Below are 6000 nucleotides of genomic sequence, written 5' to 3' on the forward strand. Positions count from 1 at the left end.
GCCGTGGGGGAGGGGCCGGGCGGGACCTTGAACTCCGGGCGGACGTCCTCCGTTGAGTCCCCCAGGACGGGGGAAGGGGACAAAGGAAGGGGGCCGCCAGTCCCAAGTGGAGAGGAAGGAGCTTTTTGTGTGAAGGCACCAGCTCTTGGGCCGGGTCTCAGTTTTCTGGACTTTGCTCCCAGTTTAAAAGAAGTTTTATGTCACCCAGGAGAGTCTGCATTTTTGTGGGATTCAAATATTCCTTAATGAGGTGTTGTCTCTTTACAGAAAGAAAAGACGCCTTTTATTTCATTTTCCTTTGCCATTTTAATTTACTCCCTTTCGTGTTTAATAACTAGGTAGGGAAATGCTAAACAGCTGCTGGAAAATATTACAAACCCCAGGGAATGTTGCGAAGGAACTTTCTAGAGCTCTCTAGAAAGAGGCCCAGAGGGCGGAGACCCACAGATCCCAGCCGGGGGTGGGGGGAGGGTGGCCGTGCGCTCCGGCCCCACTGCTGCCCCCACCCCCTCAACCACACCTCACCGGCCCCCTTTTTTTGGGGGTGCGGGTGGTCAGGGTGGCGGGGAGCCCGACCATCTCCTCCAGGTGGCCCTCTCCTTAGGCCCCGCCCTCCTAAGGAGGACTGAGACTTCTCCAGAACTAGCGGATTTGCCCCGGGAAACTGGCACGTCCAGAGCGGAAACAGTCACCACACAAAAGCCGAAGGGGCCAAGAAAAGAGTTGGCCTTGTTCTCCGGGATACTGGCTTGCTTACCGGGTGCTACTTTTGAGGAAAGACAGAACCGGGAAAGAGCCATAGTTTTGCTATAGCTGCAAATGTATGGGGTGTGTGTGTGTGTGTGTGTGTAGCTGCAAATGTATGGGGGGTGTGTGTGTGTGTCCCGCTATCTAGTTCTGGGCAGACCTTTCAGCAAAGGGTCAGTATTGGTCTGCGAACTGCAGAAGCTTCCCCAGGGATCTGGAACACAAATTTGCAGGGCAGCACAGGGCACCGGATTTGCGTCTCCTGAGCTGTGTATGATGCTTATACGCTCATTTTGCTGGCAAAAGAGCCTGTCATAAAATGTAATACTGACTATAAGACAAATCAGCGCTTTGAAACGACTTGCTTCAGATGTTTTCATAAATCCCTAATGGCTCAGGCCCTGCCTGCTATTGATAATATTAATGTGTTAATAGTTCCTCTGAAGCAGCAGCACTGGGTAGGGCCAGACACACACACACACTCATACTCGTGTGCACATACAGATGGGAATACCATGGGACTGGAAAACAATGCTCTGGCTCTCCCTTGCATTCCAGCTGCACTCTGTGGACCTTAGAATGCCAGACCCAAGCGGGAAATCCTATATGCTAAACTCTTGGCTGACACCCCCCTTTACAGTGTTTTACGTTGGTTTATAAAGTACATTATATGGGTACATAGGTGCATATAAAAGCGTGTGAATGCACCCAGCTTCCTGGCAGCGTTATAATGGCCAAAAGGTGGAAACATCCCAGAGGTCCCTGGACAGATAAACGGATAAACGAAATATTATAAATTCACATGTGGGACTATTAGTCAGCCCTAAAAAGGAATGGGGTTCCAATGAGTCCTACCACCTGGATGAACCCCGAGGACCTTATGCTCCATGAAATAAGCCAGATGCAGACAGTGTGTGGTTACACACGTATGAGGGACCTAGAGCAGTCAAGTTCATAGAGACAAGGAGAAGAGAGGCTCTCAGGAGCTGGAGCGGGAGGGGGAGGTGGATGTCAGCGGGTGTAGAGTCGCTTCGAGAAGAGGAAGCCGGTCCCGAGATGGACGGTGCTCACAGCCGCACAACATCGAGACTGTACTTAATGCCACGAAACTGTAGGCCTCGAAATGGTTTGACTGGTTAAGTTTTGTGTTATACACATTTTACCAGAATTTCTTAAATAAGGAGAGAAAAGTGTGTGAGTGTTGGACACCGGATGTCTGTACAACGTCCCACGTGCCCTCCTGGCGTCCCCCGCAGCGCAGGGCCTGCAGCTCCCTCCCCAGGGCCTCAGGGGGGCTGTCCCTGGCTCCCCCAGGACTTCCTTGGCCCCTAAGGAAGTGGGAAGTTTCGTGTCTACAGTTCTGTGGACACACGTGCAGCCCAGGGAAGCCTTCCCGTGAGAGGATTGTAAGAACCAAGAGGGGTGTTCTTCTTGACATCATTTCTCTGCTCCTTCCCAACGGGCGTTGTTCGGATGGGAGGAATCTCAGACCGTCAGTTCTCCGATCTCCTCGCCAAGAGCCAAGGTGCCTAAAGTCCTTCAAGGCCCCTTTCTGCCCCTGGACCACCCCTGGCCCCTGATTTCTGGGGTGACTAGAAAAGGTCTGGAAAACCGAAGGTAGGATCACAGGGCGGGAGAGTGGCACTGCGGTGTTTGCCTGGAGCCGCCTCTCTGTCTTCTGGGCTTCCTCCCTCCGGAGAAGCACTGGCCTAGAATTATTCCAGCTGGGGACCACCATGCTGTTGGGTCTGAAGGCAGAAAGGGTGCCCACGTGTACCCAGAAGTTTCTCTTGGTAACAGTGCAGATGCTTGACCTAGGCCACAGGTTTCCCTACGCTTGCACTTTGGGGTCAGTTTATTTAAGAAACGGCCGGAGCAGTCAAAGCTGTGCCCTTTTTTAGCATCATCCCTCCCATTCCAAGTCCCCCCTGGGCCCTGCCCAAAGCTCCCCTTACACCTCATTACCCGAACCAGGCTGCCAAGAGCTCCTGCGTCCGTCCCACGGGCTCTGGCCCAGCTGTGTGTCTACAGTAAGTCATGCCAGGCCTGCTTCTCCCTGCAGATCAGGAAGAGGCAACCTCAGCTGGTGAGCAGGAAAGCCTGTTCAGAGCCCTCTGTGGAGACAAGGACGGAATGTAAGCCTGATGCCCGTTCGTTTTCCAGGTTGACGGGCCCAATGGCAAGGACCCCAGACACATAAAGGGGGCGGGCTCGAAAGTTCCCACACCTCCTGCCAAGGAAGCCCCACTGGAAGGAGGAGGGGAGCAGAGCACCGGGCTCCCGCTGTGGAGGGAGGGCCTCAGGTGGGTGCCAGTGACATGTGGCCCAGTAAAGGCAGAAGCACGGCAGAGTCTGAGATGTGAGCCAGCGAATGGGCTCAAAGCTGTTAGGACTGGGTGCGGGGAGAGTGATGCAAAACCTGATTATCTCTCAGTATGCTTTGTAGCCAGCCTCCAGATTGTCTCAATCGGCCACTTCCCCAGATCCCTGCCCACTCATAAAATGCGTGTCCGGCTTGCCTTCCTCTCTCCCTGTGATGCTATTTTATTAAATGTCGTTGAGGCCGTAGGGGGAGGGGGAGAGACGTGGCGAGAGAAGTCGGGCTGGGGGTTGGGAGATAAGTTCCATTTTAATCTTATTTTAAAAGGAGTCTTTCTCAGTTTGGCTTCCTTCAAGGCTGCCCTCAGTTTGGCTGGGTCCAGGATGGGTAGGCTCTGATCATTTGCGAGGTTGGATTGGGAAGTGCGATAACGGTGTGTGTGTGGTCCTGTCTGATCGAGTATACATTGAACATGCATGTATCGGAGCAGAAACATGTACAGCAGACTCTAAGGAGTGTTGGCGTTTACAGTGTTTGGAGGTATATTTGAGAAAGTTGTCTTTTGCTTTATGCAGACTTATTTGCTTTGGCTGGTAATTCTTCAGGAAGCCTGTTTTTAACTACTTCAGCTTGGATCCCTTTGGAGATGGGGAAGTAGGCAGAGATGCAAAGTGCTTTTATATTTTAAAAGGTGCTTCTCCCAGATTGTGGCCCTGCCAGTTGATGGCCCTTCTCTAGATCCAGTTCCTGTTTTTTGGGCTGACTCAAGCTCCTAGACAATCCAGGGTGGGGCAGCAACAGCTGTGGGTGCTCCCTGGGGTCTCTGAAACTCAGTGCTGTTGTGGGTTCAGGTGCACCCCAGAGGCCTCAGGAGAGCCCCCTTCAGGACCGCAGGCAATCTTATATGCCCTCTCAGGAGGAAACTCCAGCCAGGCCTTGGGGCCACACCTCAACCCTCCCAGCCCTGCCCCCACCCCAGGACAGATCCTGTCACCCTCTGATGCACCAGGTTCTCTCTGGGATCAGTGGAGGACAAACACTCCAAACATGGATTTCACCTGTATGGAAGCCACCTGAAACCTAAAACCAACAAGGTGACAACCACCTTCCCACAGTCACTGCCTCCAAGCATCATCCTGAATCAGAGAGTCCTGGTCACAAAAACCAGTGGAGAAATTCGAGACCCTCACCTCAAAAACTCATAGATTCACGAGGCCCAACTCGGGGAGTAACCTCAAGGACCTTGTGGGACCATGTTTCTTCTGGAAGCCCACTCCTGGGGTATAAGCCCCATGAGGCTCTTCTAACCTCACATCTGTGCACACTCGCTGGCTCCGAACCGATCATCAATGACCCTTCGCCTTTCCTCCCCCCACCCCCAATTTCCTGAACTGGGATCTCCCCGCAAAAGCTGAGCGTTTCCTGTGCCCAGGGACTTCAACTTGGAGCGGAAATTGGATGCGGAGACTCGTGTCTCCGGCCCAGGGAGTGGGAGCCGAGACTCCCCCGGCCCGCCAGGTACTTGGCCGGCGCTGCGGCGAGTGGGTAAAGATGGTTACACTCGAAAGCAATCACGGCTCCTCGCGGGGCCACCACTCCTGTCGTTCCGCACGCGCAGGTTCTGGCCCGGCTCTCAGCCACTCCCCCGCCCCAACCCCCCACCCCCACCCCCACCCCCACCCCAGGCTCCGTAACCTCTCGCTCGTAATTTGTGGGCCGCGGTAGAGCTGCGCCCGCCCGGGGCTGCCGTCCCCAGATTAAAGCACTTTCGCAGCCCAGACACCCAGCCAGCTTCCTCCGCGCTCGCCTGCTCGCGCGCCCCTCTCCGCCCAGCTCCCGGCAGCTGAAATGGATGTGATTTCCCGTACATCCTGCGCGCACACACACGTGCACACACACGCACTCCGCCTCCCACGCCGCCAGCACACGCGCGAGTTTGCTTTTTGTGCTCGCTTTGCGGGGGCGTGCTTTCCAGCGGCGGGTTCCCTCCTTCCGCTCCTTCGCCACTTTCTTTCTGAGTCCCCCGGCCTGGCTCTTTCCCCTCCAGCGCCTTTGCCCTCGCGGTGCCCCTCGCGCTCTCCGCCGGCAGGAGAGGGGGCCGCAGTGAGGCGCGCAGACTGTGCGCACGGCTGGGACGGCAGGGCTGGCCTCCGGCCTGCGCCCTGTTTGTTTTCCCTTCGCCCCCTGAATGCTAGATTAAGACGTAAAGATTACCGGGGCCGAATAATGCCGGGAGTCAACACTCGAGCAAACAAAAGTGCTTGCACAACTCCGCCAACCCCGCTGGGACCCCGGCCGCGGGCTGGGGGAGAGAACGCGCTCCTCGCTGCTAATTACAAATAAATGATGATGTGCTCACTAAGTAATTGATTTAATGAAGTTCCTATGAAACTATTAAACCCGGGTGGAGGTCAGGCTGGAGGCGCCCCAGAGCGCCCATTGTGGGCTGTTTAACTCCACCAGGCTCCTCGGAAAGACATCGGGGCTAATAGGTGAAGTCACAGCTGCTCGCGCTGACTTCTCGGAGCGCCCGGCCGGCCGCGGGCACCCTCGCGCCCTCCTCCTGTCGCGCCCTCGTGCCCCGCCGCCCGCGCCCCGCGCCGGCCAGCTTACCCACGCCACTCCCAGCCCCGCTGCCGGCTCCCGAGGGCCTCTCCAAAGGGATCCCGGGTCTCGTTAAGAGCGGGAAGTTGAGCACTGAACTTGTGCGCACCGCCAGCAGTCGGCGGCGTCCACCGCCGCCCACCCCTCCCTCCTCACCCCACCCCCTCCACTTCGTGCAGGAACTTCAGCCAGTGTGCCACGCAGGGTGCTCGCGAGCTCTTGGCAAGGTGCCTGGAGCCCGGGCGTGTGCCCAGGGCTCGAGCTGGGGCGGGGACTCGGGAGGGGGGCGAGTTGTGCGTGAGTGTGTGTGTGTGTGTGTGCGCGCGCGC

The 6000-nt window shown here is 56.3% G+C and overlaps 1 long non-coding RNA gene across 14 annotated transcripts in view; it reads right to left on the reverse strand.

Annotated features, from left to right (window-relative positions):
• The window catches only part of LOC110255851 (uncharacterized), a 113439-nt gene extending 107652 nt beyond the window's left edge, over positions 1 to 5787 (reverse strand). For all 14 annotated transcript variants that reach the window (XR_014819851.1, XR_014819840.1, XR_014819848.1 and 11 more), the window contains exon 1: positions 5681 to 5787. This is a non-coding gene — a long non-coding RNA (uncharacterized LOC110255851). The remainder of the gene's footprint in view (positions 1 to 5680) is intronic.
• Between the last annotated feature and the right edge of the window lie 213 nt (positions 5788 to 6000).

The sequence above is a fragment of the Sus scrofa genome, chromosome 11, assembly GCF_054392235.1.
Source record: "Sus scrofa isolate SSC_HxYL_T2T_F1_AM1 chromosome 11, Sscrofa_HxYL_maternal_Yorkshire_Landrace_v2.0, whole genome shotgun sequence".
In the NCBI taxonomy this organism is placed as follows: Eukaryota; Metazoa; Chordata; class Mammalia; order Artiodactyla; family Suidae; genus Sus; species Sus scrofa.